Genomic DNA, 26,883 nt, shown 5'->3' on the forward strand with positions numbered 1-26,883 from the left:
ATGGGAGCAGACTTTGGAAGGAGGTGCAAGGGGTTTAACTCCCTCCTAGGTGAAGCCCAGTTTCCACAGCCATGCACACCAGCTCTTTATGGGACATCTGTGGTGGCTGGCAACTGTGGATCTGCTGCTGTGCATTAACACCAATCCCTGCCTCCTCCAAACTGAGGGCAGAAGCAAGGACCATGGAAGTTACTCAAGTAGCAGCAGCCACACAGAAAGTCTTTTCTGCTGCTCCATCTCCTGGACAGAAGAGTCCTTCCCCACTGTCACATGGAGGTTACCTGCTTACTTGGACGGGGGCTAGGGAACAGGATTTACCCCTTTAATAAAATTTTTTTGATTACCGTAGTTTCAGAATTAATTCTTTCTGGTGTCAGTGGGTCCATGGCAAATGTAGATGAAAAATGAAGGATAGTTCGAAGGTAAGTCCCTATATCCTCACTAAAAACAAAGCAAAAAAAAAAAAATCTCACCTATTGTAATGGGCCAGAACATTACAATAAATATCACTTTAAAAATGGGTATGAACCAAAACTCCCAACCCCAAACACCCAAACTTCAGCAGGTTGGTTCAAAATTTGATATCAGATCCAGATTTGAGTTTTGTAAATTGTTCCCCTCTTCATAATGTATTAAACCAAAACTCTGATCCCGAACACCTCCTAACAATGCTACAATGTTTTAGTCTGCTAATGCAGACTAATGCAAAGTCAGTCATTTCCTGCATGAGTACTGATCTGTGAAAAAGCATCACTTCAGGTTTTCTTGTTGCACTACATCTCTGCCTTTAGCTTTCAGATCCAAATCAATCATGAGTTTAAAAAGAAAACAGAATGAAGATAGGGGAGGAAATGCATCCACTATGGTCTTCCCAAATCAGAATGAACATTTCAACCAATGGCGAGTCTATAAATCCCAGAGTTTACACCTACTGTAAATGACCTCCAACTAAAACAACAAGAAATCTGAAGACCTACAAAATTAGTAGAAGGGCCGCAGGGCAGGGAGAGACCAAAAGAGAAAATACATTATAAGAAAAAACATACACATTGGAGCAAGAATACCAAAGGAGACAGAAATAAGAGTTTCAGAGTAGCAGCCGTGTTAGTCTGTATTCGCAAAAAGAAAAGGAGGACTTGTGGCACCTTAGAGACTAACCAATTTATTAGAGCATAAGCTTTCGTGAGCTACAGCTCACTTCCTCAGATGCATATCGTGGAAACTGCAGCAGGCTTTATATATACACAGAGAATATGAAACAATACCTATTCCCACCCCACTGTCCTGCTGGTAATAGCTTATCTAAAGTGATTTCCAGCACAAATCCAGGTTTTCTCACCCTCCACCCCCCCACACAAATTCACTCTCCTGCTGGTGATAGCCCATCCAAAGTGACAACTCTTTACACAATGTGCATGACAATCAAGCTGGGCTATTTCCTGCATAAATCCAGGTTCTCACATCCCCCCCACCCCCATACACACACAAACTCACTCTCCTGCTGGTAATAGCTCATCCAAACTGACCACTCTTCAAGTTAAAATCCAAGTTAAACCAGAACATCTGGGGGGGGGGTAGGAAAAAACAAGAGGAAACAGGCTACCTTGCATAATGACTTAGCCACTCCAAGTCTCTATTTAAGCCTAAATTAATAGTATCCAATTTGCAAATGAATTCCAATTCAGCAGTTTCTCGCTGGAGTCTGGATTTGAAGTTTTTTTGTTTTAAGATAGCGACCTTCATGTCTGTGATCGCGTGACCAGAGAGATTGAAGTGTTCTCCGACTGGTTTATGAATGTTACAATTCTTGACATCTGATTTGTGTCCATTTATTCTTTTACGTAGAGACTGTCCAGTTTGACCAATGTACATGGCAGAGGGGCATTGCTGGCACATGATGGCATATATCACATTGGTGGATGTGCAGGTGAATGAGCCTCTGATAGTGTGGCTGATGTTATTAGGCCCTGTGATGGTGTCCCCTGAATAGATATGTGGGCACAGTTGGCAACGGGCTTTGTTGCAAGGATAAGTTCCTGGGTTAGTGGTTCTGTTGTGTGGTATGTGGTTGTTGGTGAGTATTTGCTTCAGGTTGCGGGGCTGTCTGTAGGCAAGGACTGGCCTGTCTCCCAAGATTTGTGAGAGTGTTGGGTCATCCTTTAGGATAGGTTGTAGATCCTTAATAATGCGTTGGAGGGGTTTTAGTTGGGGGCTGAAGGTGACGGCTAGTGGCGTTCTGTTATTTTCTTTGTTAGGCCTGTCCTGTAGTAGGTAACTTCTGGGAACTCTTCTGGCTCTATCAATCTGTTTCTTTACTTCTGCAGGTGGGTATTGTAGTTGTAAGAAAGCTTGACAGAGATCTTGTAGGTGTTTGTCTCTGTCTGAGGGGTTGGAGCAAATGCGGTTGTATCGCAGAGCTTGGCTGTAGACGATGGATCGTGTGGTGTGGTCAGGGTGAAAGCTGGAGGCATGCAGGTAGGAATAGCGGTCAGTAGGTTTCCGGTATAGGGTGGTGTTTATGTGACCATTGTTTATTAGCACTGTAGTGTCCAGGAAGTGGATCTCTTGTGTGGACTGGACCAGGCTGAGGTTGGTGGTGGGATGGAAATTGTTGAAATCATGGTGGAATTCCTCAAGGGCTTCTTTTCCATGGGTCCAGATGATGAAGATGTCATCAATATAGCGCAAGTAGAGTAGGGGCTTTAGGGGACGAGAGCTGAGGAAGCGTTGTTCTAAATCAGCCATAAAAATGTTGGCATACTGTGGGGCCATGCGGGTACCCATAGCAGTGCCGCTGATCTGAAGGTATACATTGTCCCCAAATGTGAAGTAGTTATGGGTAAGGACAAAGTCACAAAGTTCAGCCACCAGGTTAGCCGTGACATTATCGGGGATAGTGTTCTTGACGGCTTGTAGTCCATCTTTGTGTGGAATGTTGGTGTAGAGGGCTTCTACATCCATAGTGGCCAGGATGGTGTTATCAGGAAGATCACCGATGGATTGTAGTTTCCTCAGGAAGTCAGTGGTGTCTCGAAGGTAGCTGGGAGTGCTGGTAGCATAGGGCCTGAGGAGGGAGTCTACATAGCCAGACAATCCTGCTGTCAGGGTGCCAATGCCTGAGATGATGGGGCGCCCAGGATTTCCAGGTTTATGGATCTTGGGTAGTAGATAGAATATCCCAGGTCGGGGTTCCAGGGGTGTGTCTGTGCGGATTTGATCTTGTGCTTTTTCAGGAAGTTTCTTGAGCAAATGCTGTAGTTGCTTTTGGTAACTCTCAGTGGGATCAGAGGGTAATGGCTTGTAGAAACTCGTGTTGGAGAGCTGCCGAGCAGCCTCTTGAAGAGTGGTCAGTTTGGATGAGCTATTACCAGCAGGAGAGTGAGTTTGTGTGTGTATGGGGGTGGGGGGGATGTGAGAACCTGGATTTATGCAGGAAATAGCCCAGCTTGATTGTCATGCACATTGTGTAAAGAGTTGTCACTTTGGATGGGCTATCACCAGCAGGAGAGTGAATTTGTGTGGGGGGGTGGAGGGTGAGAAAACCTGGATTTGTGCTGGAAATCACTTTAGATAAGCTATTACCAGCAGGACAGTGGGGTGGGAATAGGTATTGTTTCATATTCTCTGTGTATATATAAAGCCTGCTGCAGTTTCCACGATATGCATCTGAGAAAGTGAGCTGTAGCTCACGAAAGCTTATGCTCTAATAAATTGGTTAGTCTCTAAGGTGCCACAAGTCCTCCTTTTCTTTTTGAGAAATAAGAGTAAGTCTCTAGGACTATCAGGGAGAAGTACGGATTTAGGAGAGATCTAATTCCTGGGTATGGTTTTATTGACTCTCACAACAGAACTACCTCAGAATGATAGCTCTTTCTTTTACATTTATTGTTAAAGAATCACCACAGACTGTACTCAGTAAGGTCTCAACCCTATAAGGGGCTAAACGCCCTCAGCTCCTATTGACCTCCATGGGATTTTAGGTGTCTTGGCAAATTGGAGGACCAGGTTCCATAACTCTGTGCTAAAATATCTAGTAAAACACACAGAAGGAACAGCAGAAAAACAACCCTGTAGTGTTTTATTATTCAAACCTTAAAAGTTAACTGAACTATATCAGCTCTTGCAATGCCCCAGATTGAAATGACTATGGGGAGGTAGGTTTTGATTTTTTTTTTTAGTGCTGTGAAAAAACACAGCTTTCCTTGGCTGTTTTATGAGAGACTATAACTATCAAATCGGCTATTTGTTGTGGTTTTACCTTCTCGTGCAACTGGATGCAGTTTATTGCCTATTAGCTAAGGCAATAGTTAGGTGTACGAGCGGTTGCCTATCCCAAATTATGCACCTCCATCATGACCTGCAAAACCCCTGAGTAGAAAATGTCATTTGTTCCAAACTGTGGGCTGTAATATACAGAAAATTCTACTATGGAATAGACTAAGACTATTACATACATTTTGCCAGTGTCATAATCTAAATCAAAATTTTTTTAATTACATGGTCATGTCCCATTCCCCCCTCCATAGGGGGTGCTGCCTTATGAAGTATGCAGGTTGGATGTTGAATGAAACTTGGTTGTGTGGTTAATGAGGCTGGGGTACGGAAGCGTATTCTGCCTCATTCACGACAGAGTCTGGGTGGCCTGTAATGAATGAGGCAGGAGCTGTATGGACTCTAGTGCGCGGTGCACAGTGAATTAGATATAGACACACACACTGAACATGAGAAATAAAATGGAATATTTAAGAGCTGCCACACTTACCCAAAGCACCATTTGGTCGCACACTGAAGGAGGCAGCAGCTTTGAGGAAACAGTATGTAACTGTAATTAAAGACGATATTATGCATATGCACAAGGGAGCAGAGTTATGATTGGGCAGGCAACTTCTTGTTTCGACATTTCCAAATTTTTGAAAGCTGCTTCTCGTGATCACAATGTTCTTTTGATGTCAGCTCCATCTGGATTGAAAAAGGTCTACAAGGTTCTTTGCACACCGGTTGAGATGGAACCAGAGGTGTCTTAGAATGGGGAATGGGAAGGAAGGGCGCAGGTTAAAGAGTAAAAATTTCAGTGAGGCACATGTTTGTCTGAGTGGTGGAATGGATGCTGCTAATGCAGAGATGCTAAGGGAAAGAGAGGACACTGCCCATCTCCCTTGCCCCTATTTCACAGCACATCTTGTTTAAAGCTTAGCTTGCAGTCATAAGAGTGATGACTAGAGAACAGGGCTGGTTTGTGAGCTAGCCTGGAGTAAGATAAGTGAAAAAATCTATCTGCTGGTCTCATTCTTGCTTTCACTATCACCAGAAGATTAACTATCCCTGTTCAAGGGATCCAGTGTTGGAACCAAAAAGAGTGCTTGTAGGTCATGATTAAGTCTGGAGGGAGCATCAAAGTGTGTGTGCATGTGTGTCCGCATGCATGTGCAAGCACACGTGTGTAAAACAATGCCCAGCATCTGGACCTCACAATACTACTAGTCAATCCCTTTCACCAATGCTCATGCCACTCCCAATTTACAGAAACTGAAACATGCAACAGTGCTACTGCCTTCTAAATATGAAATACAACAGTGGAACAGAGGCAAAGACCAGTTCAATTAGTCTAGGATCTGTTGATAAAGGTTACTCAAATAAGCTGTGTACTGAAACATATCTGCATCGTTATTTGTAATAACACGACACCTTCCTTTGCAGGAAGGCACCGCACTATACTAATAGCACACTTATTATTAGATTTTCTGCATGGTTACATAAGCCTGTAAAAGGGAAAAATGTAAATGATTCAAGAAGATATTCTTGTGGTTCTCATGAAGTCTTTTAATATCTAAAGGCTGAGGAAGATCCCTCCTGGCAAGAGGCAATCAATTTTTATGCTTCATTAAAACAATTTTTTCAGTATTTTAAAGAAAATGCTTGTAGGCAAGAGAAGCAAATAATACGTATTTTTTATATAATGTAAGCATTTTGTGCTAAATTTTGCCCTGAGATCTTTCCAACTCCTCTCCTAAAAGGAGACTAAAGTATGCATGTAATATACGTTTCTTCCTTTATAGCATCTGACCATGATCTGAAGATATTCTGCCCTGTGCAAAACTGAGCTGCATGCCAGGACACACGTTTCAAAAGAGGGCAAAATCAGAGAGCTCTGACTAATATCGAGACAGGCAGACCTTAGCCACATAAGTCAATGCCAGCCCTAGCTAGATTAAGTTATGCATGTAAGTGCACTGACGCTAGGAAGTTGTCTGGCTACACAACCATGCACACGTTTCTTCAATTACTCAGAGATACTTAGGCCACAAATAGTGATCTGGGAAACATGATTTTTCCACAGTTCCTTGAGGACCTGTCCCCTGAAATCAATCAGTGCCATACACTTATTCCCCAAAGTACACGTGGGACAGTTCTAAGCATGCCAGCCTCCCTTGAGGAAATATTTGTATAACACAACACATGCCCAAAGGAATGACAAATTCATCCAGTGCTATTAAACTAATTTATCCTGCATTTAGATACAGGTCACTTACCCATTTTAGAACGTCACACACCTGACCACACAAGGCAAATAGCACATGGCTGAAGTAAGAAGGGTTTGTTATATACCATGGAATCTGTCCATACCGGTCACTGAACAAGAAGTTAATCCATGTTACCTCACACTTCAGTGCTGTGCAAATGGTATGTAAACTCCACTGCTGCTTGGGTGTAGCATCTGCTCACCATTTAGATGAGCCAGCACATGATGCCACACACGAGTTGAAGGGTGCTGGCTGTTAGACATATGTGTCCAATAATCACTGTTATACTACCTTGAAATACTGCCTAACATATACATACATATTGGTAAACTAGCACTCCTCAATTCGTGCACACTGAACAGTCACTCTAGGCCACACGACCAGCGAGTGACAAACAGAGGCTACACCTCAAGAGTGTGAGAAGTGGTTTAGCTCATCTCTGATAGGGTTTTACTTCATAGATGGGTATGGCCAATGGCACACTGATTTAAAAGCCACCCCATTCAAATCACAGAATCACCAACAAAAAGAGAGCCTTGGGGTGTCACATCATCAACTTGCAAAACAAGAAATGTCACTTACTGCCAAACTGCCCATTCTTTTCCATCGAGGCTTCCCAAGATAATGTGAACTGTGACAAGGATTCTCTGCAACCTCTACTCAACTCAAAAGGACAATGGGCCAAATTTACACCTGGTTTTTTCACTGTTTTTAACTGAATTACACAAGGGATGAGTCTGGTCCTACCTAAAAGCTGATCCACAATGCTGACCAGCTCACCTTCACCTTCAGTACTGCAGTAAAGGTGGGACATGAAGGAGTGCTGATAAGAGTCCAAACATTATTTCTTGGGGAAGCAAAGGCACTTTTCCAAGAACAAAATGTACAGAACTTGGGTCTCCTAACTTCTGGGCACCACCAGTTTGAAATCTACTCCACTAGTTCAGGTGCTACCTGCACTCACATCCCTATGCCAATTACAGTGGTTTTACAAATACATTCTATTATTAAGAATGTTTTTCTGTCCCCTGTTTCTGTGTGAAGGACCCGCACGAACAAGAGAGGCTTCCATTTTGTAAAAATGTTGGCTTAGACTACATCTATCCCTCTACAGCAGTGATATTCATATATAATTTGGCTCCTGAACCACTGAGATCTGAGTATCTCTGATCTACAGAATTCAGAGCAGAATTCACAATATGCAAGAGCCAATATCTTCTAACCTTGGATTCCTAAATTAGGCACCTAAATCCATATTTAGGTACGTAAATAAGGGTGACCTGATTTTTGGATGTGCTGAGCAACTGCAGCTCCTAAGTACTTGAATGCAAACTGCAGCTGCTCAGCACTGTTGAATAACAGGCCAGCTTTATTTAGGTGCCTAAATATGAAGCCTAACTTAAACCACCCATCTTTGAAGATATTGGCCCAAGTAGAGGAACATTAAGCAACTTAAGATTCATGTCCTATTCAAAGTACTACACTGCTTATAAGTAATTATAATAATGGCTGCCTTTACTCTAGTTTGTAGATGCACAAAAATAAATATTCTTCTCCTTGAATTACAAGCATTTACACCACTGGCATGATAGCTCGTATCTAAGCAATTCCACATAAATGTGAATTTGACGTGTGGAAATTTCAGGGTTCGTTGATGTTATTCATTTAGTGTAATTACATTACAAGAAGTCCTATTTTATTTTATTTGCAAAAATTGCCACTAAAACGGGGGACACAATTCTCTACATCTTTGGTTTTGCATGAGCAAAAACTTAAACTCGGAAATACACCCACACAAAACCTTTCAAAAGCAGAACGTTGCACTTGCAAATTAGGAAGATAGGTTAAGGTTCCTTTTGAAAATCTGGCCCACACACTAGAAATGAAAAGGCTTCTTTGAGCCAAAAATAGAAGAGAGGTTTCTTCCTTTGTGGGTGTCCACGAAGCAAACAGGAGGAGAGTATTTCTACCACTTACACCCTACCTTAAGGAAGTCTTTGAAACAAACTGACCAATTTTGCACCTGAGATTAAAATATTTGGATTTCATTGGTGTGCACGGCTATAATACAATGCATTTACAGTTCGTGTTTAAGAGAAGGTAGAGTTTTGTGTGTGCGCACATACAGATTTAATAATTGTTGACAAGAAGATTTTTCTTCTTTGCCTTTAATATAAAAAGAGCCCAATTCTGTCCTCAGATATGTTGATACAAATCAGAACTAGCTCTTAAATTGAATGGAGTTATACTGCTGTAAAACCACTATGAGCAACAGCAGGAACAGTCCAAAAATACTCATGTTAACAGAGTACATTAAGACTGAAATTTTCAGTGCCTTTCAGCATTCTATGTTATCAGTACTATGACCTCAGCATCTATGGGAATCCAGCCAGCCAAAGCTATGAAAGGGAGCATTGTGCCCTAGTACACATCAGAGCATGTAAGATGTCCTGCTACTTGATTGGCCAGTAGGGAAGTTGTTCTTAGTAACGTGACGAGATTGATTAGGTACAAAGAAAAAGGGCATTTGGAAAGATATCTGCTGAGTGAAGTTCTTCCTCTATGGCAAGCTGCTACAGTAAATACAAGCAATAAATGTCCCCTTGGCAAAAAGGAAAAGTAGTCAAATATTTCAGATATAAAAACTAATAAACAGATTCACAGGTCCATCTATAATAAGCAAAAACTCACTCCACTCTGATCCAGGCTGAATGCAATCTGATACCCAGGGTAAAACACAGATGAACTTGCATACCCACTTCATCTTTACTGCACATCCCCACAAGAACAACCCCAGCCAGTCTCACTACTGCTGTGAGTGTTGCTTTAAATATCTTTCTACTCTGCCTTTGGTATTGCTAGTATCAGGCCTGAGCATGCTGGAGCCGTGTATCGAGGGGTCACTATGTAAGTTCATCTCCCTCTTCTCCGGTGCATAAGCTGGCTCTGGGGTAATACTGCCCCCTCTACCTTTCTTTACTCTCAGGGGTTTCTCTCCAGGCAAGCAGGACTGGATTCAGCTCCTTCCCAAGATATGCAACAATGCTCTGAGCATCAGCAAGAGGGGGCTGCTATAATGTGATGTGAGATGCAACCTCTTCTCTGAAAGGGTGAGCTTGCCTACTGTGTTACAGGCTTTTATCGCTTGCGTAAATTATTTCTTGCAATAATAAATCTTAAAATAGTTCAATAAGTCTTTAAGTGTCTCACTTTTTTTCTGGCACATAGTTATGAATCCAGGATTGAAAACACACATCTGCAATCAGGCCTGTATATCTCAGTCTGATGTTGTATGCAAAGCATGGTACCCTCGGCTCCCCACCGTACACACACAGAGGGTGTTGTCTGATTTATATCTGAATCACTCTGTCAAAGCTAAGGTTTGTCAGAGAAATCTGTGGTTCAGAATTTTCTTACTCAATGAGATGTACTAGCAGAGAAACCCGGCAGGTTCTTGGGGTAACATATTTGACAGTGACAGAAATGTTTCCATGGAGTTTTACAACAAAACAAAACTGCTGCCCTTTATCTGATACGTGCACATTTCATACTTGCAATATGTCTGAAGTGATTTTATGACTAAATCCTGGGAAAAATGTGAAGAATGCTTGGCTAGAACCATGGTTTTCCAGTAAAAACATAACATGGCTTATTAACTGCAGCACTTGGGGGAGACTGTTCAACATGAAGTGCATTTTTTAGCTCAAGACCAAAAAAAAGTGTTTGGATGCAAGTTTTGCTTTGGCTTTGGACACCAATTTGACTGACTGTACATGAGAGGGTCTTCAAGCCCTTTTAGTGTACGTTAGTCACAGTACAAGTGAAATATTATTCTGTTAAACATGCCTGCGTGTCTTGGCTGAAGCCAGGGTTAAAACCTTCTGACTTTTTCAGAACATAGAGACATAATGAAAACAAAAAACTCCATTAGCCACCTTGTTAGGATTTCTGTGGTTGCTGAACAGCAACCTTGTTATGGCAATACATTTCAAAGTCCTTACAAAAAATGTTAATTGTGACACTGGCAGTGTGGGGACACCACACAACCAACTGAGAGAGAAGTGCTATTAGCGTTACCGTGAGAACAGATGATGCCATTTCCATTCTATCTTTGAATTCTGGTGGGTGTAGGGTAATGTGACTTTAAGCAATGTCAAAATTATCCAGCCTACATTTTTTCTTGGAAAGTAGCTCCTTCCCCCACTTTAGCAGGGGGGCTTGTAAACACCATGTATAGGAAATTTGAACTTAATCAGATTTCTAAAAAGAATTATATACTATGCAGGGTTTCTGCATTTGAAGAACTAGCAGGCGTGTATTGTTTGAATAGCTGGCAACACTTAAATACGTTTGTTCAGTTTTATGCAACTTATGAGAACTGATGAGGAAGGATCTGTCTCCAATTCTGGATTATAATACCCTGGAAACCTGACTTCATTCCCCAGGTGTGGGCAGAAATCCAGATAATTTCAGGCACATTTGTAAGTGGGCCACAATGTAACTCTTCCATCTCCCATTAAAATACCAAGGGCTTATACACACGACTACTTATGTCGGCATAACTAATGTCACGGTCCAGGGGTGTGAATAAGCCACTCCGAAGAGACGTGACACCAACGTAAGCACAGGTGCAGAGAGTGCTTCAGCAAACGGGGCTGCACTGGTACAGCTGTGCCACTCTAGCGCTTCTAGCGTAGACTAGCCCTAACTCTAAAGGCTTTTGCCTCTAATCTGCATCTAACTATCAGGCAGACAGTACCAATGGAGAGGGAGAAAAATCTGTCCAATGTGTCACTTCCGCGTGGCATGCGGTCTCCATTGCACGGAGCTACTACATATGGAAGTAGCCCCAAGATAACTTGTCAGGAAACATAACCAGATACTTTGTTTTGCTTTGAAACAATAATTAGCACCTACATGACTTCTGCCATGCGAGGAGAAGGGTTCTATGGTACTTTGGTATATACAGTAGGGGAGCTGATCTTACCACATCACTTAAAGGCCGCGTAACCAGTACCAGGTGGTGCCCATGGCCATTCTACTCCCCTGGAGGTTGGCGGGGAGCAGCGGTCTCAAATCAAGAGCCAAGAACCCTCTTTTTCCCTCCAGGACAGGTGACCAACCCATCACGATTACTCAGTTTATACTCAAGCAAGCCAAAGAGAGAGAGAAAACCCCCTTTCAGGGGCTAAACCCACTGACCCACTCAATTCAGAGGAATTTCTACTAACCACTTCGCCACATGACGGGGTCATGCTATTCAGTGCTGGCTGAATTTAACTAGCCATGCATTTTGTCCAATACCAGGTGATCGCATGTTTTCCTCTAATTTAGGAAATTAACTGAGTATATTAATAATTACTACTTTTTGTTTGTTTGTTTCCTTGTACTAAGAGGGGTGAAGACAAGCATATTCTTAAGGTTTTACCCCATATCTGACTTGTTTGTTTAAAAAAACCCACAGATAACCACTTAAAATTGTTTCCTTGTTTGACAACATCCAAGACGTGAGAGGCTGAACCTCCTTCTATTCTCCCTTCCATAGTGTACATCTGGAGTAGCTCCAGTGAAGTTTAACAGTGTAAAACAGCTGGTAGTAAACTCAGAATCAGGCCCAGAAAAAAAACAAAACCACAAACTACTACTGATTTCCATTGCTGAAGAACTCATGCAAGGCAGAGCGGGGATGAATTATGAAGATCATTTCTCACATGTGAAAATCATTTACGTTATACCACTCTCCTCCATTCCTATTTATACCACGTCAAGTAAGCTTTCAGTGATATTAATAGGAAAGTGGGATGTCAGAGCTACTGCTCGACCCAGAATGATTGTTTCACCTCTAGCAAATGGTCGTTTATTTCAAAAGGGGGGGAAAAAAGTAAAAAAATTAAAATAAGAACTGCATTTGTCATGTTTAATAAAGTCGGCTGGAAGGTTGTGTCCACTGTAAATGCAGTACCAGTTAAATATTTTTTAAAATGTCACATCATTTCTGAAGTGAGAAGGAAAGAAGTAAAACAAAACAAAAATCAGGTGTTTTTGTTTTATTTTACTCTTTCTGATAATATATTTGCAATTGATATTAAAGCCTCAAAGTTCATTCTGAAAATACAGATGCAGAAAACATGATTTTCAGTTAATCTCCCTCTCACACACTTTTTTTTTTTTTTTTTAAAATAGAAAAGATGTGCCATCAGGACCAGAATCCTACTCTCCAGCTGTGCCCAAAACTCTCTCTAACATCAGTGAGAGCCATCTGCCTAGACTGAGAGCACTTAGCTGAGAGAGAACATGCAAAAGAAATCCATAGCTACTTTTTAATCTGAATGATTAAATATGATAATGAAAGTAAGAATGACACCATCTTCTCTGACAAGATTCTTCTGGTAATAATAGATGTGCGTGCATGCATGCGAGTGACAGAGAGAGACTGCTTCCTGGTGCACTGAACACTCACCATATTAAGTACTTTTTTTCATCAGAAGTATGTTTGGGGCTTTCCTTCTGAATATTTCCACCTCTACTCGTGATCACCCTTCAGCTTGTTAGTTACACTTCTGCCTACTTTTCCTATAACCTTTTCATAACTGCTCTTCATTCTTGAAGTGCAGTGACTGCTGAACCATTTTAATCTCGTTTGAGATGTTAGTCTCACACTTGGCATAGCTGAGAAGTCCTAAGGGGAGTTTCTGAGTGCTGCATCAGGCTAATTCTTTAAACACTTAGGGCCAACTCATCCCTATAAGTGTCTCATTCCAGAAGCAGTGCTAGCCCACTGGGCCCCCGCCCACCACCACACATAGTAAAAAAAAATGAATAGGGGGCTTAAGCTGCTCAGGGTCCTAAGCAATTGCTTAGTGTGCTTATGCCTAGTGCTGGCCCTGCCATTTGTCTTTACAGTTCTAAGCCATGCTCACTGCTATGCTGGCCAAAAATGTCAGGCCTAGCTTTGACTCTTCTATTGTTCCCTTCCTTTGCCTCTTACATCTATAAGTAAATATTTTCCTGACCCAGAAAATTTTTTAGCATTTGTTAATTTCTCTTGTGCTTACTGTGGTTTGCAAAACAGCAATTTTCACACAATGGCATGTAGTGAGGCCTATACATCTTTTCTTTACGCATCTCTCTTGCTTCATTTTTTTTTTTTCTATTTTAAGTGTCTTTGGGCTGAGAAAAATGTCTGATTGACAGCTCTGGAGATCAAAGTCTTTCCAGAGTTAAAAGTAGGAGAGACAGCGGGGGGAGCACAGTTCCTTTTCTTCCACTTGAAGCAGTGGTGCAAAGCTGGTGCAAAGAGAGCTCCCCTTCCTGTTTCAATACACTTGAGCCGCTGATGCTTTGTCTTCTTATTCATAGAACTGATGTGCTGGGCAGTACAAGTCCAAGCTTCCCCACACTGCCCCCGCCAACGTGCCTCACCCATGACCTGAAAAGATTCACTTCTATTGATGAAGGGTAGTTCTCCACAGTCACACAATCCCATACCTCTGGAGTGGCTGAACAGAGGCATTCTGTCTGTGTAGGGAGGCTTGGGCAGAGTGCCGGAGGGAGTTCTAGGGAACCAATTGTAAAATGCCCCTGCTGGTCAAAGGTACATCTTGTACTCGTCTCAGCACCTACTTCTAGATACTAGCAGGTGCACATGTTGGGGAGAGCAGGCGCTCAGCAACACACCCAGCATGACTGACCATGCCTGGAGCCACGGAATCCCACTGGACATGTTAACTGGCCCCTTGTGCTCAAGGAGTTAGTATCTGCATTCTACCTGGGTCCTGCTTGCATGTACCGTGTGCCTTCTTGCTTCTCAGCACACCTGTGTGGGACAAGACAGAATTCAGTCCTGACAGGGGAAAACAGCATCTATGCTTAAAAATTGGAAAATCAGTTCCAATGCCCACCTTCCCTCAGCCAGTAACACCAAAGCCCAAAATGAAAAGGAGGACTTGTGGCACCTTAGAGACTAACCAATTTATTAGAGCATAAGCTTAAGCTTAACACGGCTGTTACTCTAAAGCCCAAAATGTTCATCAAGTTCCCAGGGGAAGGTGGGGGGAGAGAAGACTCTGTATTGAATGATTGAAAACAGCAATAACAACAGAAAATTAGCAAGAAATCCCTCAAAACAATAACACAGCAGCTACTCTATAGGAAAGTAGTTACATTGTTGGAAAGCAATTACTCTTTCCAGTAAAGGCCTGAGAAACTATTTTAATTTTAAAAAGCCTGCCAAATTTACCCAGTGAATGTTCACTTATCTGGAGATTCAAATAAAGCAACACTCTCCTCCACCCTATATGTGGAAAATTAAGTACTCTGCACAAAGTGAGCCTAGTTCCTTCTGCAACAGCTGCTAAGAAAGTTACCATAACAGTTGCTTCCCTAAGTGAAAATGAATACACAAGGAATGGACGAGGCAAAAGGAAACTCAGGTAACCGAAACAGAAACTTTGAAAGGAAGCTGACAATCAAGAGATAGTAAAAAGACAGCAACTTATGAACTAACTGAAGGATCTGAAATGAAAGATTCCACAGGCAGTATTTAAAGTAAAAGAGTATGAATCCTTTAGGGAATTACTTATCCACACAGCCTTTTATGGAAACTACTCTTGGTCCCACCGGCATTTGTAAATATTTTAGAGCAGTAGAACTCATTCGTCCTCATCCAGACCAACACATTATTTAACTTTTAAAATACCAAGAAGCCAGTTCTGGTTTAAAAATGTAGGCCAAGAGCAGACTTTGCAAAATGACCTTGTGTATTTGACGAGGTCTGCTTTTGGAGACAAAGATTTTTTTAATGGCTACTTTCTATAAGTAAAAACTTAACCTTTCTGCAAGTTTTTTTAAGTGGAAGTGTAAAGTTTGCTATTAAATTCAGGAAGAACTGCCAGAAGTATGGTGCCTTGCTTCTATCACTTTTCAACCACGGCCGAAATTCACCTTTTAAAGCAAGGATCCATCTCATAATGTTTTAGGCAAAGAAATAAACAACACCAACAAAAATTTCCTCAAAACTAGAAAAAACATTTTTAAACTTTGCATTTTCATAGGGTTCAAAATGGAACAGTTTTTTGTTTTCGAAAAATGTTTTTGTTACAGAGATAAGCAGACACAAAAAGGTTTGAACTAGGTCTGAGAGCTGGACTCTTGCACTGCACAGTGGATTTACAAACACAAAAAACAACAAACTTACATTCAGTAGCACAAAGCCCTGTTCATTATTCACAACAAGCATCACACTTTGTTGACAAAGAGTTAAAAGAAATCAGGCAGTCAGAAACCAACTTACTCTTAGAGGCGAAATGAGCCTTTTAAAGTGTGATTTTCTGGTAAAGCTACTCTTTTCTAGCCTGAAGCATGCAATACAGTATGACAGGCGTGCTGTCTAAGCCAATCAGAAAGGAGCAGCTCAGTTACTTTACTTCGCCGACATCCATCACATGAATTGATTAATTACAGTCTATTTCTGCTATATTAAATGACTAATGTAAAGTCATTGTAACAGAACATACAAATAGGATCAATATCTCCTGCTACAGAAATAAAGGTTTCGGCTTCACCTTGACACATAGTTTCCTGAAATGTCTTGGCTTTGCACTGATGCTTATGTGGCAGAAGGAAATTAGCACTCTATGAGTTTGCTTTATTCCACAGACTCCTAAAAAAAGGAAACCAAAATATGAATAGGTCCCAGTTATGCCATTTAGCCAGTGGCCTGAAAGGAAGACCTTGCAGAACTGTACAACCCCCCCTATCTGGATAGGGGGCTCTGCGATCTCCTTGAGGCACAATCCTGCCCTAAGCAGCTGGGAGAGCAGGGGGATGATGGTGCAGCCAGCCTGGTCTGTAGCATATTCCTCTTCCTACACAGCCTCAAGGGCCTATCAATAAAAGAGATTAATTAATGCTACTTGCAGCAATATTTTCTCTTCCTTTGCACTATGTGACCCTTTATGCAAGTGTCAGAGAGTGAAAGCCTTGGCCGGGAACCAGTGGCAGCACAATTAGAAGTGGTCATTGTCTTCACCAAGCATGGTCACTGAAGCCATTGGAGCCTTGTCTACACTAGGGCTCCAGTTCAGCAAAAATACTTCAGAACATGCTTCAAACCCATTAAAACCAACGGGAAATAAGCACAGGCTTACGTTTTTGATGACAAGGGGCAGCTTACTGAATTGGGGTCTAGGGCACCCATGAGTGCTGACACTGGTTCAGCTGAACTGACAGCATCCTTGGTGGATTTTTTTCCCTAAAATTTCCTCACGTGGGCCTGACGTGAGGGAAGTATGTGGGGAAAGATAAGTCATGTGGCTAGTGAGGGATAGGCAGGATTTAGGTCAAAGATTCCCATGGGTTCCCACTTTATGTGACAATATCAGGTACCATCCCGTGGCTTATTTACAGAGTGGCTGGCCCCGGGCAGAGAGAATACAATATCAGAAATGCAATCCCCCACATCCTGAGCAGTCTGGGGGTAAGCATTCCCATTCCATGGCCTTTTATGTTGGAAGAGAACATGAAGTTCTTAAGGAATAATTGATGTAGTGTCATGAAGTCAAATTGCAGAAAAAGCTATATGCTTATTACTAAAAAGTACCATAACTGTGCTTATCCGTGCTATAGATTTCTAGCAATTTACTGAAAGTTTTGGCCTAGACCAAAACTGGGGAAGAACCTGCAAGCCCCTGTTAGAAAAGTGAATTGGAACTTAAGAATATATTATTTAGTACATGCATATACATCAGGAATTTGAATGAGTAAAGCAGGCTGATTCTGCTCAGTAATTCTCACTTGTAATGGCTGTACACAGCTTGCCAGTAGTTTCTCCTCAGACTCCAAGAACAATCCTGCGAATCTGTTCCAAGTACACGATAAAAAGTTTACCACTGTGTAGTTTTCATAGTAAGACTTGTACACTTTTTTTTTTAAGCCAAGTACAAGTGGAGGCTGTCAAAAAGCAGCAATCTTAGCAACAATCTTAGTTTCCACAAAAAAATCCCTATTCAAATATGCTCTAATATGCCACTCTCACACACATCTCCTTGCAAGTTTCCTGCCATAACAACTATATGCAACACACATAACACAGTTTATAGACAGGAGGTGGGAGCATATTGAGGTGATACGAAACTGCAGAAAAACCTGAGTGTCTCTGGATTAAGTTTAGAAGTGTGTGCAACAAGAGTGATGTAGTGGTGGGAGTCTGCTATAGACCACCGGACCAGGGGGATGAGGTGGATGAGGCTTTCTTCCGGCAGCTCACGGAAGCTACTAGATCGCATGCCCTGATTCTCATGGGTGACTTTAATTTTCCTGATATCTGCTGGGAGAGCAATACAGCGGTGCATAGACAATCCAGGAAGTTTTTGGAAAGCGTAGGGGACAATTTCCTGGCGCAACTGCTAGAGGAGCCAACTAGGGGGGGTGCTTTTCTTGACCTGCTGCTCACAAACCGGGTAGAATTAGTGGGGGAAGCAAAAGTGGATGGGAATCTGGGAGGCAGTGACCATGAGTTGGTTGAGTTCAGGATCCTGACGCAGGGAACAAAGGTAAGCAGCAGGATACGGACCCTGGACTTCAGGAAAGCAGACTTCGACTCCCTCAGGGAACGGATGGCCAGGATCCCCTGGGGGACTAACTTGAAGGGGAAAGGAGTCCAGGAGAGCTGGCTGTATTTCAAGGAATCCCTGTTGAGGTTACAGGGACAAACCATCCCGATGAGTCGAAAGAATAGTAAATATGGCAGGCGACCAACTTGGCTTAATGGTGAAATCCTAGCGGATCTTAAACATAAAAAAGAAGCTTACAAGAAGTGGAAGGTTGGACATATGACCAGGGAAGAGTATAAAAATATTGCTCGGGCATGTAGGAATGTTATCAGGAGGGCCAAATCGCACCTGGAGCTGCAGCTAGCCAGAGATGTTAAGAGTAACAAGAAGGGTTTCTTCAGGTATGTTGGCAACAAGAAGAAAGCCAAGGAATGTGTGGGCCCCTTACTGAATGAGGGAGGCAACCTAGTGACAGAGGATGTGGAAAAAGCTAATGTACTCAATGCTTTTTTTGCCTCTGTTTTCACTAACAAGGTCAGCTCCCAGACTGCTGCGCTGGGCATCACAAAATGCGGAAGAGATGGCCAGCCCTCTGTGGAGATAGAGGCGGTGAGGGACTATTTAGAAAAGCTGGACGTGCACAAGTCCATGGGGCCGGACGAGTTGCATCCGAGAGTGCTGAAGGAATTGGCGGCTGTGATTGCAGAGCCACTGGCCATTATCTTTGAAAACTCGTGGCGAACCGGGGAAGTCCCGGATGACTGGAAAAAGGCTAATGTAGTGCCAATCTTTAAAAAAGGGAAGAAGGAAGATCCTGGGAACTACAGGCCAGTCAGCCTCACCTCAGTCCCTGGAAAAATCATGGAGCAGGTCCTCAAAGAATCAATCCTGAAGCACTTGCATGAGAGGAAAGTGATCAGGAACAGCCAGCATGGATTCACCAAGGGAAGGTCATGCCTGACTAATCTAATCGCCTTTTATGATGAGATTACTGGTTCTGTGGATGAAGGGAAAGCAGTGGATGTATTGTTTCTTGACTTTAGCAAAGCTTTTGACACGGTCTCCCATAGTATTCTTGTCAGCAAGTTAAGGAAGTATGGGCTGGATGAATGCACTATAAGGTGGGTAGAAAGCTGGCTAAATTGTCGGGCTCAACGGGTAGTGATCAATGGCTCCATGTCTAGTTGGCAGCCGGTATCAAGTGGAGTGCCCCAAGGGTCAGTCCTGGGGCCGGTTTTATTCAATATCTTCATAAATGATCTGGAGGATGGTGTGGATTGCACTCTCAGCAAATTTGCGGATGATACTAAACTGGGAGGAGTGGTAGATACGCTGGAGGGGAGGGATAGGATACAGAAGGACCTAGACCAATTGGAAGATTGGGCCAAAAGGAATCTGATGAGGTTCAATAAGGATAAGTGCAGGGTCCTGCACTTAGGACGGAAGAACCCAATGCACAGCTACAGACTAGGGACCGAATGGCTAGGCAGCAGTTCTGCAGAAAAGGACCTAGGGGTGACAGTGGACGAGAAGCTGGATATGAGTCAGCAGTGTGCCCTTGTTGCCAAGAAGGCCAATGGCATTTTGGGATGTATAAGTAGGGGCATAGCGAGCAGATCGAGGGACGTGATCGTTCCCCTCTATTCGACATTGGTGAGGCCTCATCTGGAGTACTGTGTCCAGTTTTGGGCCCCACACTTCAAGAAGGATGTGGATAAATTGGAGAGAGTCCAGCGAAGGGCAACAAAAATGATTAGGGGACTGGAACACATGAGTTATGAGGAGAGGCTGAGGGAGCTGGGATTGTTTAGCCTGCAGAAGAGAAGAATGAGGGGGGATTTGATAGCTGCTTTCAACTACCTGAAAGGGGGTTCCAAAGAGGATGGCTCTAGACTGTTCTCAATGGTAGCAGATGACAGAACGAGGAGTAATGGTCTCAAGTTGCAGTGGGGGAGGTTTAGATTGGATATTAGGAAAAACTTTTTCACTAAGAGGGTGGTGAAACACTGGAATGCGTTACCTAGGGAGGTGGTAGAATCTCCTTCCTTAGAGGTTTTTAAGGTCAGGCTTGACAAAGCCCTGGCTGGGATGATTTAACTGGGAATTGGTCCTGCTTTGAGCAGGGGGTTGGACTAGATGACCTTCTGGGGTCCCTTCCAACCCTGATATTCTATGATTCTATGATTCTATGATATTCTCCACCCCATCGCCAATGCAGCATTATTCTCTGTTCTCTTGAGAGCTTTGTCTTTGTTCAGTCTAGTTTAAATGACGTGGCTTCCACCCCTTCTCTTGGAAGATTATTCCACAATCTAATCGATCTCATCAGTTGGAAGTGGCTTCTGGGTTTCAGCCTACATTATTCCTTGCTCATTCATCAATTACTCCTCATACCTCTTTGGACCACCCAAAACAATTAATCTCCCAATGTGGATGTTTACACCCTTCAAGTACAGTACTGGGAGTGTGTTTTCATCATATCATCCCCAGCCAGCCCCCTTATTTCTTGTTTACTCAAGCTATTCGTTTTAACATTTTTAACCTTTCCTCTCCCTTCTAGCCTCCTAATCTCTCTTGTTGCTGCCGCTGTCTGAATTAGACATCATCTGTCTGACAATGAAAGCACCACACAGATATGAACTTTGTATCTCCTACAGCTCTCTCTGTTAAAAGACCACCTGTGCAACACACACGCACACAAAAACACCCCAGACATTTTCCACATCCATTCTTTTCATAGCAAAGCCTATCTTTGCTCGGACAGGAAGTAAAATGCACTCCTCTTTTTTTTTAAAAAGTGTCCTTAGAGTTGGGGAGAACAAACATACTGTTACATTTGCAGATAAGAAACTGCCTCCCCACTGTGGCTCATTCCATCTTCAAAAAGAAATATATTTACCAATGCTTCCCTCTTCTAGTTCTTTAAGGAAGTTAATGTGGAAATGTTACATTCTGAGAACAGTCCCCTATTCTCAGAAAAATGTCAAGACGTCTTTAGAGCTGATTCAGTGAGCATCTTAACTCCTCACAGGATTTTGCCCCTCGCTCTATACTGAAACCACCTGGACCCCAATCTTCCTGTAAAAAAAACTGGAAGAGGGAATATGTTACAGATTTTAATAGGAACTTAATTAAACCTTGCTGTTCTTTAGCACTATGGAATTTCAACTCATTGCTGGAGGATAAGTGGACGTGGAGAAGAAAGGCCCCTAGGCTAGGCTGGAGAAAAACTGTTCTCTGGGTTTTACATAAAAAATTTCTACCAACCTAAATATCCTCTCAGCTAGATATCACTTCGAAATAGGGACTGTTTAGAGACCAAACATACAGTGTATTTTAACCTGTGATAATATTTCCATACAGAAGCAGGTCAGAACCTTATTCTTCCATTCTTGCTTTCACTGACTAGCACTTTACACTGAAAGTAATGCCACTGATGTGATCCAGGGGTTAGCGCACTAGCTTAGGATGCAGGAAACCTGGTTCTGTTCCCTGCTGTACCAGATACTGCCTGTGTGATCTTGGGCATGTCACTTAGGGAACTGAGGCCAGAGAGTCTATCTGTACAATGGGGATAATAGCACTGCCCAAGCTCACAGGGGTGTTGTGGGGACAAATGCATTAAAGATTGTAAGGGTCTCAGAGACTACAGGGACAAACATGTTGATTTTGCAGCAAGGATGGCAGAATCAGAGAATTAAGAACAGTAAATATATCCAAATACTTTAAATTGAAAATTGTTTTAATGCACAGGGAGTGATTAAAGGTCAGTGCCACTTTCCCATAAGCAAATTCTTTGACACACCCATGTTCTGAGCTCCAGAAAGATCATTGTATCTGGCATCAAATGGGGTTCTGTTCCTTGCAACTGCCTAGTGCATTCTGCCTAGTGCATTCAGCAGAGAGATAAGACATTGCATACATATCCACTGAACACCTTAACGCAGATATGCATATTTTACTACTGATCTGTACACTTACTGTATCCAACATTTACTGTTTATTCTGAAAGGAAACCCCTCCCTCCCACCAAGAACACTTCTTCAAATTGTTCATTTCTTACCAGTCAAACACACACACCAATCCTGAACGTTACAGGAAACTCTTAAAGTCATTATGACATTATTTGTTACCCTGAAGCAAGTCATAATTTGTATGCACCCTGCCAAGCCCTTCCTCTCAGACCTGTAGTAATTATTAGGAAGTATGAAAGCAGGTGTCACTTTTGACAAGCTGTAAGATGGCTTTATATTCTCAGTTGCAACAGGATAAAAATGATCCATAAAAAGAACGTGGCAGGCTATTACTTTACAACTAGTGTATATATAATGGTTGCAGCTTATGCCTTTCTCTCTTTGGTATTTTAATTGAAGTCTGGAGCTGCTAAAGGACAAAAACAAAAAATATGTACAAAATCCCTCCGATACGTACATCCCATTTTGCATAATTTCTGTTTAGTTTCATAACCACCTGTCAAGCCAACTGACCTTCATTTGCATGTGCTATATGCAACACATGCTAGCTAGCTTCCAGCACCGTGACGTGCACATACTTTACAAAGCATTAACTTTGTCCCGTTTGATTCCCACATATAAACCATAAGGTGCATACCTGGATCTCTGCCACAGCACTTTCGGATAGAGGGGACAGTGCTTATTTGTTTTAATTTCCATCAAACTTTAGTTACCAAGGCCAAAACCTTTCACACTTGTGTGCCTAAAATTAAACACCAAAATCCATATTTAGGCATCTAAATAAGCAGCCCGGTTTGCAAAGGTGCTGGTCACCCAGCTGCTCTTACTGGCATCAACAGGAGCATGCCAAAAAAGGACACCTGCTTTTCACTAACCTCATTTGGAGTTGTGGGTACTCGGGACCTTTGAAAACCATCCTGCTTATTTAGGTGCCTAAATGCAGATTTAGGTGCCTATCTTTAGGCATCCAACTTTTAAAATGTTGACACAGGCTTCTTGTTTTGGCCTTCAGATTTCTGTTTCATATTTAATATTATATAAGAAGGCATAATTTGACTTTATCTAATAGTAACATCTCAGGCTGTAACTGAAATACATATATTGATGATAATTAATATCATTCCAGTGGTGAAAAGCATCCAGGGAACTTTGTCTCAACAAAAGCTGGTCACTCTCTTTGACTAAACAATGAATAAACAAATTGGGGGGAAAAAAGCTGTCTTTATGCTAAAAAATAGAGAAATCGAAAATATTATACTACGTTTTGTTATGCAGCTCTCTGTCTCTCTCTCTCACTAACATCCCCCCCCACACACACAACTTGACAATACAGATTTTGGAAATGTTTTTTCAAAAACCCATAGACCGGGGGGAGGGCGGGGACACGACTATCTCCTGCCTTTAAAAATCTTTTGTGAGAGTGTCAGACTATTTGGGACATAATAACTATGTTGAAACACAGCAGCTACATCCTGCCTCATACTGAGGGCCTGATTCAGAAAGGCATCCCCATTCAGGGCAGTATGTGCTTAAGGACTGTCCTGAATCAGGGCCTAAAGGACGGGAGGAAAAATGATGCAGGTCTGAGATACATTCAGGTCAAAACTGACAAACTACTTGCCCTAACATAGGGTCTGATCTAATGTCTACTGAAGTCAGTGGGAAAACACATAAGCAGTAGTAGCTACTGAGGGACCCGCCCTCCTGCCCCCATGAGGTTTCGGCTCACGAGAGGTTAGTGCATGAACCACTGGCCATAGCCTTGCTCTGCCCCCAGTCTCCCACTTACTAAGAATAAGCTACAGTTTGTTTATGAAACCAGTTGTTACACTCTGCCTCATTTCAAAACTTTTTCTAATGCAAATAGCATTGAAACAACCACCCACATAGGGAGCTGCTGAGATCTGCCCAGGAGCAGAATCACACTATGCAGACCCCCTGCAGTTGCTGTTTTCTCCCCAGCACAACCAGCATGCTGTTTTTAAGCTGCTTTGGAGCAGTCTGTGGTTGTGGGTGGCAACTGAGGATTCATCCATAAAGTTTTCACATGGCAAATTTTACATTACAAATATATACATGAAGTTATCTACAATCTCCCCCAAAACAAACAAACAAAAACAATCTTTCATTTCAGTTCAATAAAGTCAGAACATGTTTAACCAAGTCCACTTTAAGACTTTTGCCTGCGTCTTTTTAAAAGCATATTTTAATCCTAATACCTGTTTCAATTACAGGTTTCAGAGTGGTAGCCATGTTAGCCTGTATCAGCAAAAAGAACAGGAGGACTTGTGGCACCTTAGAGACTAACACATTTATTTGGGCATAAGCTTTCGTGACACATTCAAAATAGGTTTTTAATCTTTTCACATACCCAGGTTTTTTTCCTGTTTTAATAACAACAGCTCTGTCTTACTGCCATTCATTTCAAGTCAGGGCAGAAATGTCTGAGCTGCCTGCCAACTATTCTCCTTAGGCAGGACTTCAGCGAATTCCAAGCTCCAGAGACAGTGGGAGGGAAACTCGACCTCAGAAAACATCAGAAGCTGGAGTACTTCAGTAACATACCAAACAAGAGTTCCTTCCCTTCCTTCTTAAAAGAAGTCTTAGCAATTCTAATGATACTGATGAGTGAAAGGGAGCTGCATACCCAATGTGGCTATATAGTGCTAGTCAGTAAAGCATATACCACACACTATTCTCCCTCTCCTCTATGTAGCAGAATTTCTCTCTCTCCCCCCCACTCCTCCCTCTCATTCTTTTCTTCTGGTGTTCCTAGTGATCTGCTCAAAGTATAGAGAAAAGGAGTACTTGTGGCACCTTAGAGACTAACCAATTTATTTGAGCATGAGCTTTCGTGAGCTACAGCTCACTTCATCGGATGCATACCGATAGATGATGTAGCATAGAGATGCTACCTGTTTATAAATCCAGGTCAGGAGGCAGTGGCTCCGTTTTGGAATAATGGAGGTACAGAGACAAGTCTGTCTTCGTATCAGAGGTGTCTGCTCTGTATAGGGTATGTGTGAGGTTCCCCTATGAGACTGTCTGCCAGGGAGTTCAGAAAACAGCCTCTCAATGCACTCATACATCAGTTAGGACCTAATGTGGTCACCCTTGTTAACGTGTGGTTGGTGAGGATTTATGGTATTTTATGATCAGTTAGCTTGCACAGTGCAGCTTTACACTAAAGAAAAGCTTCCCCTGCCCTCCATGACCCAGAACCATTCTGAGCAGCTCCATCAAATGGCCAATGGGAGGCCAGCAAGAAGTCAGTCAGCCACTACTCCAGCACTTCTGTACTTAATGCTTCTTTCTGAGCTTTTTCGCTGTAAAGTGTCACTGTTTGGGAGCCGTTTCACTCAGGGAACACCAGACAGAAATCACCTCACTGTGGTCCCAATGTCAATGTGGTTTTCATACATCACTGGAAGGCCAGCAGGAAGAGAGGACACTGTTTGTTTTCCTTTGACATTCCTACACCTAGCAGTAAAACAGCAGAACCGTGGGAAGAAGTGGGGGAGGCCCTATTTTTAAAAGTAAATTCCTATGAAACACACTTGATATGGTATTAAATGCCAAAAGCTACTGCATGTTAGAGTTCTAACAAGGCTCTTCTGTGCATTACAGCTCTACAATACACTCTTGATTGTGGATATTAATTGGACTCTAGAGTAGCTGGATCCACTGAGCCTCTGCGGCTCCCCCTCTTTCCAGACACATTTCAACTTCAACAAAATGTTCCCCTTGCTGTGCCTTGAATATCACTTGGATGAGGAAATATTTTTTTTTTACACCTGGGACAATGTGATACTCTGAGACCTAACAGGAAAGTCTCTACCCAAAACAACTCAGTTGCCAGTGGGAAATTGCTGGCAGTTAAATACTCAGATAAAATGTAGGAGAGAAAATGCATATAAACCTTCTCAGCAATGCATCAGAAAAACACCATGGTAGTTCCCACACAACCCAGAAATTTACCAGTCCAAATCTCTGTGTTTTATGGATTATATTAAATACATGGCAGGAGTGGATGGTATAGACTGGAGTTCCAGGCATATCTGCCCACAGTGTCCCATAGAGACATAACTTTGTATGGAAGAGAGTGCTTGGAAAAGGTACCCGTTTTCCATAACATTCTGAAAGGGATTTTTAGAAAATTATCTGCAAACCATGTGAGAAAAACAGGAAACATTTCTACAAGTTTATGGGTAGCAAACCTTTAGCGGAAGGTAGGGAGGGTCTATTGTTCATGTGCAACAGACTCCTAATAACAGACAAATGGAGAGGGAGGCTAAAGGGAGGTTGGGCATATGCATAAATAGTTACACTATAGTCCATAAGGTTAGCTGCTAAACCATCCTGGCTAAAGAATATTTACTATTTAACCAGCTTTGTGATGGAAACAAGACAGCATTTCTGCAGATAGATGGATTTTATTAATTAAAAACACTTTTAAATATATTTAACACTATTATAAATGCTGGAGGCAAAGCAGGGTTTGGGATGGAGGCTGACAGCTCGCAAGCCCCTAAGTCAGTGGTTCCCAAACTTTAACAGCCCGCGAACCCCTTTCACTAAATTGTGAAATCTCGTGAACCTCCTCCTAAAAATGAATATTTCCAGGGATTTAAGTTTAAATTTCCTCCGCACTCCCCGGGGCTCCTGCTGCTGGACCCCATTGACCGCCCCAACTGCCCGGCCCTGCTCTCCCTGGGGCTCGGGCTGCCAGCCCCGCGTGGAGCCCTGGGGTTCAGGCAGCCGGCTCCCCCGCTCACGGGGGCAGGGCTTGGGCTGCCAGCCCCAACTGCCCGGCCCCGCTCTCCCTGGGGCTCGGGC

At 42.6% G+C, this 26,883-nt stretch overlaps 1 protein-coding gene across 16 annotated transcripts in view; it reads right to left on the reverse strand.

The window, feature by feature from the left end:
- Positions 1 to 26,883, reverse strand: part of ATXN1 (ataxin 1) — a 279,929-nt gene that overhangs the window by 62,499 nt on the left and 190,547 nt on the right. Inside the window, exon 1 of one of the 16 annotated variants that reach the window (XM_073331978.1) lies at positions 17,316 to 17,379. The exons of 14 other annotated variants lie outside the window; for them this stretch is intronic. The gene's annotated coding sequence lies outside the window, so the exon portion shown is untranslated. Of the gene's footprint in view, positions 1 to 14,319; positions 14,338 to 17,315; positions 17,380 to 26,883 lie in introns of those variants that run through there. One more of the 16 variants, XR_012157326.1, reaches the window with a different exon arrangement.

This window comes from Lepidochelys kempii, chromosome 2 (assembly GCF_965140265.1).
Source record: "Lepidochelys kempii isolate rLepKem1 chromosome 2, rLepKem1.hap2, whole genome shotgun sequence".
In the NCBI taxonomy this organism is placed as follows: Eukaryota; Metazoa; Chordata; order Testudines; family Cheloniidae; genus Lepidochelys; species Lepidochelys kempii.